At 40.0% G+C, this 9,412-nt stretch overlaps 1 pseudogene across 1 annotated transcript; it reads right to left on the bottom strand.

Moving 5' to 3' along the window:
- Positions 1-301: 301 nt before the first annotated feature.
- On the bottom strand, positions 302-1,692 carry LOC307270401 (nuclear factor 7, brain-like; annotated as a pseudogene). Its single transcript has one exon. The product of its transcript is annotated as a nuclear factor 7, brain-like (transcript).
- Between the last annotated feature and the right edge of the window lie 7,720 nt (positions 1,693-9,412).

Below are 9,412 nucleotides of genomic sequence, written 5' to 3' on the forward strand. Positions count from 1 at the left end.
TGCTAAAGCAGGTGCAAACCATGTAGGTAATGAATGATAAGGACCAGATAATAATGTTTAAACAGTACATGTATACATTCACACACACACACACACACACACACACACACACACACACACACACACACACACACACACACACACACACACAGATCGTGGCTGTTTCTCAGTTGCATGAAACATGGCAGCTGTTTGAATGTGGTATGCGATAGCCCAGAATCAATCAATAATGATAAGCGCCTTTTAAACACAATGTGACGATTGTCTATTGGAGAATATAGAAAAGCTGAATGTCGTCAGCTCAATAAGTGCCGACCTGTTCCACTAACACTGAGACCTTCATTGGTAATATCTTCAGTTCATCCAAAGGACTAAAGTATGGAAACATCTTCTCAGTGAAAGTGTGTGTGATGGTGTGTATGTGTGTGTTAGTATCAGGACCAGAGAACGTCAGTTTTCCTCTGTCCCAGTCCAGATTCACATTCTCTGGAGCTTCTTCTCCAATGGGAGAACAGTGGGTCGATCTGATGGTGACCCTGCTGCGTATTTACCTTCATGGAACACTATTCCCCAGAATCCAGACCGTATGCGTCCCTTCCTCTGGACAGACTCTGCTAACACACCTAGTAACCAGACTTCACCGTCTCCAACCTGGACGTCCCAGCTGTGAATCCCTGAGTCAAAGCCCTCAGAGCTCAGAACAGAGAATTTATTAAACCTCTCTGGATTATCAGGAAGCTGCTGTACCTCTCCTTTTCTCACACTGGTCAGATCTTCAGACAGGATGAGCCATGAATGAGCAGTGTTTGGGTCCAGAACCAGAGGAGTGTAGGAGACCATGTCCTTCATCTTGTTCCAGATGTTGAAGGTCAGGTTGCCCAGGTGTTTGGCCTCGTCTAACAGAGCTCCTGAGAGCAGCTGTGGATCATCTGGCAGGGGGCGCTGCTGGACTCTGTCCACTGCAGCCTTGTAGTTGAGCAGGAATGAGACGTCTACAGCTTTCAGCTGCTCCTCTGTGGCTCTGACTGTGTCTGAAAGAGCTGCCATCTCTCTGCTCAGAGCCTCCATCTTCTCCTTCATCATCTGACTCTTCTGCTCCTCTTCCTCCCTCAGTGCAGCCATCCTGGCCTCCTCTTCCTCTTCTAGAAACTGGTGAAGCTTCTTAAACTGATCCTGAATCTGTGTCTCTGTGCGTCGGGCCTGGACCTTCATGTGTTCTGCTGTTTGATCAGACTCCACTTTAACTTGTTCAAAGATCTTTAACTTCTCCTTTAAGGGCTCCAGAGTTTCCTCAAGTTCCTTCTTGAGTTCTGCTGCAGCTTCATCGATGGGTTTGAATCTGTGGCCGCTGTGTTTCTCTGAATCTCTACAGATCAGACAAACTGGCTGCTGATGGTCCAGACAGAAGAGTTTGAGTTTCTCAGAGTGCAGACTGCAGAGAGCCTCTGAAGCTTTCTGATCTCTCTCCAGTAAGAAGGCCTCACACAGGTTCTTTAAAGATAAGTTAGGAGTCCATTCCTTTGAAGATCTCCTCTTACAAACTGGACACTCACGTTCTTGTTTCTCTCTCCACCAGTTCTTCAGACATTCTTTACAGAAGCTGTGGCTACACGACAGAACAACAGGATCTCTGAAGACGTCATGACAGATCGGACAGCAGAAATCCTCCTCTGACATGGAAGCCATTTTGTCTGTGAGTGCAGCTGAAAACACAGCAGACAGAAAGACAGTGTCAGGCTAGTGATGAACGGTCTCCATAGTTGATAGCAATACAATAACGATGATGAACTTTAGACATTGATACTTGATATGGATCATTTACCTAACAGCCAATCACACAGCAGAAATAAACGCACCAGCCAATGGGACTGCAGTCAAGGTACACGCCCATTTCGATGCACTTGTTCTCCGAAATGCTACGGTTCTGTGTGAGCAGGGCGGTTCTAAACAGCAGCGACTTTGTGTACGATTGCTGTGACGGTATCTTTACAGATGATGAAAAATAAACTTGTGTTTCCTGTTTCTAAACAACGACCAACGGCATAGTTTGCAGAAAGTCTCAATCAACTTTAGCTTCATCACCTCATACGCAGCTTTTAGTTTTATTTGTTGTTTATTTGTTGTTGACAAACTATGTATTTATAAAGTAGAGTCTGTAATGGAGATATACATTCCCAGACACCTCAACACACCTACATGAAGTATGAAAAACAAATGCTACTGTTCTGTGTGAACATGGACCAACGGCATAGTTTGCAGACAGTCTCAATCATCTTCAGCTTCATCACTTCACACGCAGGATTCACAGCTTTTAGTTTTATTTACATTATTTTCAATAAGTTACGAGGCAATGTAACTGTTATTGTTTTGACAAAGCAGATATGAAGTTAAAGCTGGGGTATATGATTTCTGATTGGTCAAAATGAACATGAGCGGTGCACTTTGACCAGAGCGAGGCTCCAATTCTAAAAAAAAAAAAAAAAAAAAAGATTCTCTGTTCTTATTGGCTGTTGGGACTGTCCATTCACTTTGGCACCAACGTTGTTGGTGTAGAGCAGGGGTGTCCAAACTTTTTTCACTGAGGGCCACATACAGAAAAATCTACGAAGGGCCGGGCCACTTTGCAAAAATAACACATTTATCAGGACATGTAGCTGCTCTGATGTTTAGTTCCATAGTGTCTTCGTAAATTGTAATCCTTCTTCACGGCAACACTTTACTTGCACATTAAAAAGATATATCCCCCCTCTTGTTAAATGCCATTGATACACCCAGTGTTTTCTGCTTTTACGTCTAATGTCCAGCTTAGTGAAAATAGTGGCCAGCTGAGATCCCGACCCTCCTAGGGGGGTCCGGGGGTATGCCCCCCCCGGGAGATTTTTTTAAGTTTTTAAAGTGAAATGCATGAATCTGGTGCACTTTGAGAGGGAAATTAAGAGGCTAAAGCTGAAGAATTTTGTATGAAAAAAAATTTAAACACTGTGTCAGATGAATTAGAAGCTATTGAAGAAGGATACACGGATTTTCCATAATAATATTAATTTAAATTAAAATTTTATGCAGGGTCCTCTGGGATGGGCTTGGTGCTCTTTTTCTTTTATGGGACATATTTCTCTTTAATATAATGAGTGCATTTAGATTATTTAAAAATGAAAAGGGCCATATTACATTATATTTTTAAAATGTGCCAAGGGCCAATCAATCAGTTTTGACACCCTGCACTAGTGGGTTAACTAAGAAATGCAAAAAAAAAAAAAAATTATTATTATTTTTTTTTCAAAGGGCCATATTGCATTATATTTTTAAAATCGGCCGCGGGCCAATAAAAAGCGGGCCGCAGTTGGCCCGCGGGCCGTAGTTTGGACACCCCTGGTGTAAAGCGTGTCAGGGAGGGACCATAGGGGAGGGACCAAAGAGAACAAGTGGAGCGGTTGAGGTATTTGGATTCGAATCTCTATCCCAACTGCTATTTTCTCCTCAAATCATATACCCCAGCTTTAAATGTTTAGATTAATATGTCCCTCAATATCCTTTTCACATTATAACATTTGTTGATAAACTATGTATTTATTTTATTTTTTTATTTTTTTATTTATTTATTATTCTTTCGGACAATTCCACACAATACACAATTTTCTCTTGCAAATATTCATACATCATACTTTGTGTTGTCCGAAGGGAGACGGAAGAAGCCAAAGGCTTATCAGGTCCCGCCCCCATTTTCATCAAATTCGGATTCAGATACACAGTTACTGTTACAGAAAATAAAAATAAAACAAACAAAAAACATTTTTTTTATATATATATATATATATATATATATATATATATATATATATATATATATATATATGGGAAGGTGGGGTGATTTGTGCGTTTTGGAAGTTGCAAAACCCCTTGTTTCTAGAAAACCGTGGAAGAAATTGGAAATGTGACCACATATTTAAGAAGAGCCATCCATTTGACTCATCCTGTAAAGAAGGGAGACACAAGGAATAAGATATAAGCTCAAAAAACTGTGTTTTGCCTTTCAAAGTAAAATTTCCATGATCAAGGTTTTTTGATTATTGTGTCTGAACAATTATAGACACGTTTGAAAACATTTGACACATGTTTTAGTGCTTTGGTATGCTACACTTTGAGTCTATATAGTTAGCACAATGTCAACCCTAAATTGCTGCATCATGCCTATTATCCAAAATTCTGGGGATGGGGTGATTTGTGCGCAAGGGCCTGGGTGAGTTATAAGTAAGTAAGTAAGTAAAATGTATTTATAAAAGCACATTTATGACAGTTTGCACTGTCCAAAGTGCTGTACATAGTGCATTCAGTAGGTAAACAATGAAGGTACAATAACAATAACCAAAATAAAAGACGTAAAGCCCATACATCCACATAAACACAGATAGTAGTGCAGAGGTAAGATAGTTAATGGGGAGGAAACACCAGGGTGTACATATGGGTTTTGAGCCTTGATTTAAAGGCAGAAATGTAGGGGGAATCACATTTGTCAGGTGGCAGTTGGTTCCACAAGCACGGAGCAACTAGTGCAAAGTACATTTCTGAGAGTTGTGCCAGTGGCATGGCTGTATACGCTGGTCACCAAAAGAAAGTGATTGTCTACAGTAGCTCAGAAGAGAGTGACATCTCAATTCCACTTAACGACACCACTGATGAGAGTTCAGATGGCCAGAAAGATGATGATGGTGACTTTGTCATTGTGACACAATGACGCACAAATCACCCCACTACGTGGGGTGATTTGTGCGTCAAGACAACTTTTTTTCCGAAAGCTATATTTCTTAAACAGTTTATTCCAGATCCAAAGTTTTTATTGCCAGGGATGCACAACATCCTGAAATATATGTACATATTTGAGTTGGAGACATAACTGTCAAGGCCTCACTTTAAAATCACTTTGAGTAAAAAGTTGCACAAATCACCCCACCTTCCCCTATATATATACATATACTTTTTTTTTCTTTTTTTTTTTTTTTTTAAGAATCTGCAGTCAATACACAGTCAATTTTAATCTAATTGCTTCAGCTTTTAAGATCAGTTCAGCACAGTTCAGTTTTTCTGTGACAATGCCAAGTGTATAAAGTGTGAAGTGGCCTTGTATTTGGCCTGTTCCATTTCTTATCTGGTAGTCTAAACACTTCTGCGTCTGTCTGCTGGCCTGTATTATTTGTTACAACATTGTAATGAAAGTGACATTGACATTGTGCTCAGGTTATTAGTCTGTAATTTTCAATAATTTTTGAAACATAATTTGCTTTGAAATTGCGCAAACTGCAACTCCCTGTGACAACTTCATCAAGTCCATTCCACAGCTTAATACCATTTACAGAAATCGAAAAGGATTTAAGTGTGGTCCGTATATTTTTCTCAGTGAATTTACCTTTTCTTCTTAAATCATGCGAAACTTCTCTGTCTTCAAACATTACTTGTAAACTGTTAGGAAGGCTTTTCTTTGAAGCCTTGTAAATAATTTGTACTGTGTGGTAATTTACCACATCACGTAATTTGAGAATTCTACCTTCAATAAAGAAGTTATTAGTGTGTGCCCTGTAATTGGCTTGGTAAATAATTCGTACTGCTTTCTTTTGAAGAATCTCCAACGGGTGCAATGTACCTTTGTAAGTGTTTCCCCATATTTCAGCACAGTAATGCAAATGTGGGGAAACTAAACTCCAGTATAATACAAGTAAGGCCTTTTGATTGAAACATTGTTGTGCTTTCCAAAGTATAGAAATACTCCTGGCTATTTTGCCCCTGAGATGGCTAACTTGTGGTTTCCAGCTTAATTTATCGTCAATTATTACCCCTAGGACTTTGTGTTGCTTGACCCTTTGAATTTCAATCCCATTTACCTTGATTTTTACAGCGACATCTGATGCTCTCCTGCCAAACATCATGAATTTAGTTTTTTCTAAATTTAGTGATAACTTATTTCGGTTTAACCACCCATGTAACTTAGTCAATTCAATGTTTACGATCTCAACCATATTATTCAGATCTTTCCCCGAATAGAAGATGTTTGTGTCGTCAGCAAATAAAATTAACCTTAAGACTTTCGACACTTTACATATATCATTTATATAAAGCAGGAATAATTTCGGCCCCAAGATTGACCCCTGAGGGACCCCACAAACAATATCTAAGCATGTCGATGTGAACTCCCCTAATTTCACAAATTGTTTCCTGTCATGTAAATAACTTCTGACCCAGTCATGTGCCAAACCTCGATTTATAAAGTCTGTAATGGAGAATACAGTCTTTCTGACTCGTGTTTTACACAGGGTGGTTCAGTCCAAGGTTCAAAACAACACACACCACACCTCTATAGCTCTACTGTGAACTGGTTTAACCTGATTTGATCTGTGCAGTGCAGAACATTTTAACCCTTATGGGGCTCATACTAACATTCGCTGGGGCATTTGTTGACCATTGATTCCAGAGAAAGCTCGTTGATAATTGAACTGAATACACCCCCCCCTTCCTGCTTCCCCAGACGTGTCTTGCCTAGCAACAACATCGTCACTAACCACCTGTCCAATAGGATTGTTGTTACATCCGCTGCCTGTAGCTGATTGGCCCAGGTAAATCCCCAGATTTGTGGTGATGGCAAATTCATATAAACTTTAACTTTATTCAATCTCTAACAACATTGAGAGCAAGGTCTCATTAACAATAATGACCAGAATGTACAGCACATTATAAATACAATACTATCAAGAAAAGGCAGTAAATTAAACAGTTTAGTCATTCAAAATGTAAAATGATTCATGGACGCATTGAGTTTTAAAGTGGATGTTCCATGAGTCAAAATCAAGCCTATCACTGGAACAGGTATCAACGGCCCCTGACCAACACTGAACTGATATAAATACAAAATCTTACCGTCTGTCTGTCTGTGCGTCTCTCCTCACTCACAGCTGAACAGAAATAAACTCTTACCTGTTTTTTTTCTCAGGTGAGTCATAAGGGGCGGAGCTCCTCCTCTGCTGAATGCACAGGGTGTGTTTCAGTCCAAAGCTAAAAATATAACACACACATATAAAGTTCACCTGTGAACTGGTTTAACCTGATCTTGTCTGTGTAGTACAGATTATTTTAACCCTTACAGAGCTCAGACTATCATTTACTGACTCAATTTTTCCGTTTTGATGGAGCATTTAAATGTAAAGTAGTAGTACAATCTTTTTTGGTAATGCAGAAATCACATAAAACCATGTGTGAAGTAAATGGTGAAGTGTTGTGGTGGAACAATGTGTTGTTCCCGTGGCCGAGTGGTATGTAATTTGGACCACATAAGATACTACTAAAGGAGCAGGCATTCTTCAGGCAAAGGTAGACGCGGAGAGCAGGAAGTCAGGTCTAACAGGGATACTTTATTCAAAGGTTGACATCAGGTTACAGCGAGTAGACAGTCTCTCCTATCCAACACCAATGGTATTTACTTATTACAATAATTCAGATCTTTCCTCAATTATCCTATCCTAGCCTATCCTGGACTCGGGTAAAGGGGGAACCCCCACGGCAGCCGTCTCCTCGGGCGCAAAGGCGCCCCCCGCGGCGCAAAGGCCCCGATCTAGTGAAAGCCCTTCGGCTTTATACTATCTGTGTGTCTGTGTGTCTGTGTGTGCGTATGTGTGTGTGTGTGTGTCTGTGTGTGGGTCTGTGTGTGTGTGTGTGTGTGTATGTGTGTGTGTGTGTGTCTGTGTGTGGGTCTGTGTGTGTGTAAGTGCATGTGTGTCTGTGGGTGTCTGTGTGTGTGTGTGTGTGTGTGTGTGTGGCTGTATGTGTGGGTGTGTGTGTGTGTGTGTGTGAGGGTTGGATAACATTTCTTAATGTCAGATATTATTTATAAGACCGGTATTTCAACATGGGACCGGTGTCTGCTTACTACTCTGCTTGCAACTTTGTGAGCTGTGTTGCAGTTTGTGTGCTGTGTGTGTCAACAAGGTTAAACCTAAAGGTTGCCCTGTTCTGATCAACTCAAACCTTACTAACTTATTTTAATATAACATAAATGTGTTGGAATCCCACAGTGTATTGTGGTACAAAGACAAAAAGACAAAACAGTTAACTATACTGTAAGTGAGGGAGTTAGAATAAAAAACATACACATTAAGAAGATAGTTGGAGTATCACCACTGCTCCTTCTCTTTCTAAGTAATCAGTGATGTAATTCAGACGGGTCTGATACTGAAATAAATTAACTTTTGCACGATATTCTAATTTTTCGAGTTTCACCTGTAAGTGCAGTGAGGTATGGTGTGTCAATCCTTGTGCCTGTGTGTCAGTGTGTGGTAGTTACAGCGAGAAGGCAAAGCTCAGATGACACTGCAAAGCTATCTGGTCTTAAGTGTGACAGCCATGATATCCCTTAGCTTAGCTTAGATGGATAGATGGAGGGAGGGAGGGAGGGAGGGATAGACAGACAGGTAGCGCACGGGAGGGATGGGTAGATGGGTGGATGGATGGGTGGACGGACGGACGGACAGATGGATAGATAGAGAGAGGGAGGGACGGATGGATAGTGCAGCCATGATTTCCCTTAGCTCAGTCCGCCAGAGGCAAGATCTGCGCTACAGATCCCAACCTGCAGCCTTCAGCTATAATACGCCAGCAGCCAGGGGCAGTTTCAGCAGGAATAAAAGGGATGTAGTTCTTACTGTGAATACATGTCTTTTTATTTTATTTATTTCCTTTTTTACTGCTCATTCGTTTTATTTTGTTTGTATTATTTTAACACGTTCAGTCAATTAGAAAAAATAATAATTAAAAAAACGTCATGATACTGAGTTGATCCTAAATGTCAGTGAGGAGCCAAGTGACCCTGTTTTTATCAGACAAGAACATTTTACACAAACACTTTGTTAACTGGAGTGCAGCGTGGAGATCCAGAGAGCTTTTAAACTGGACAGACACACACACACACACACACACACACACACACACACACACACACACACACACACACACACACACACACACACACACAATGGTACAATTCAAATGTCAGTCTGAATGAAAAAAAATCACCTTTAGGAGCAGCATTCAGCGGGATATTCATCAAAACAACAATTGCCTGGATATATAATATATCTTTACATCCTGGATATATAATATATCTTTACATCCTGGATATATAATATATCTTTACATCCTGGATATATAATATATCTTTACATCCTGGATATATAATATATCTTTACATCCTGGATATATAATATATCTTTACATCCTGGATATATAATATATCTTTACATCCTGGATATATAATATATCTTTACATCCTGGATATATAATATATCTTTACATCCTGGATATGTAATATATCTTTACATCCTGGATATATAATATATCTTTACACCCTGGATATATAATATATCTTTACACCCTG

The sequence above is a fragment of the Ammodytes marinus genome (assembly GCF_949987685.1).
Source record: "Ammodytes marinus genome assembly, contig: scaffold_127, whole genome shotgun sequence".
NCBI lineage: Eukaryota > Metazoa > Chordata > Actinopteri > Uranoscopiformes > Ammodytidae > Ammodytes > Ammodytes marinus.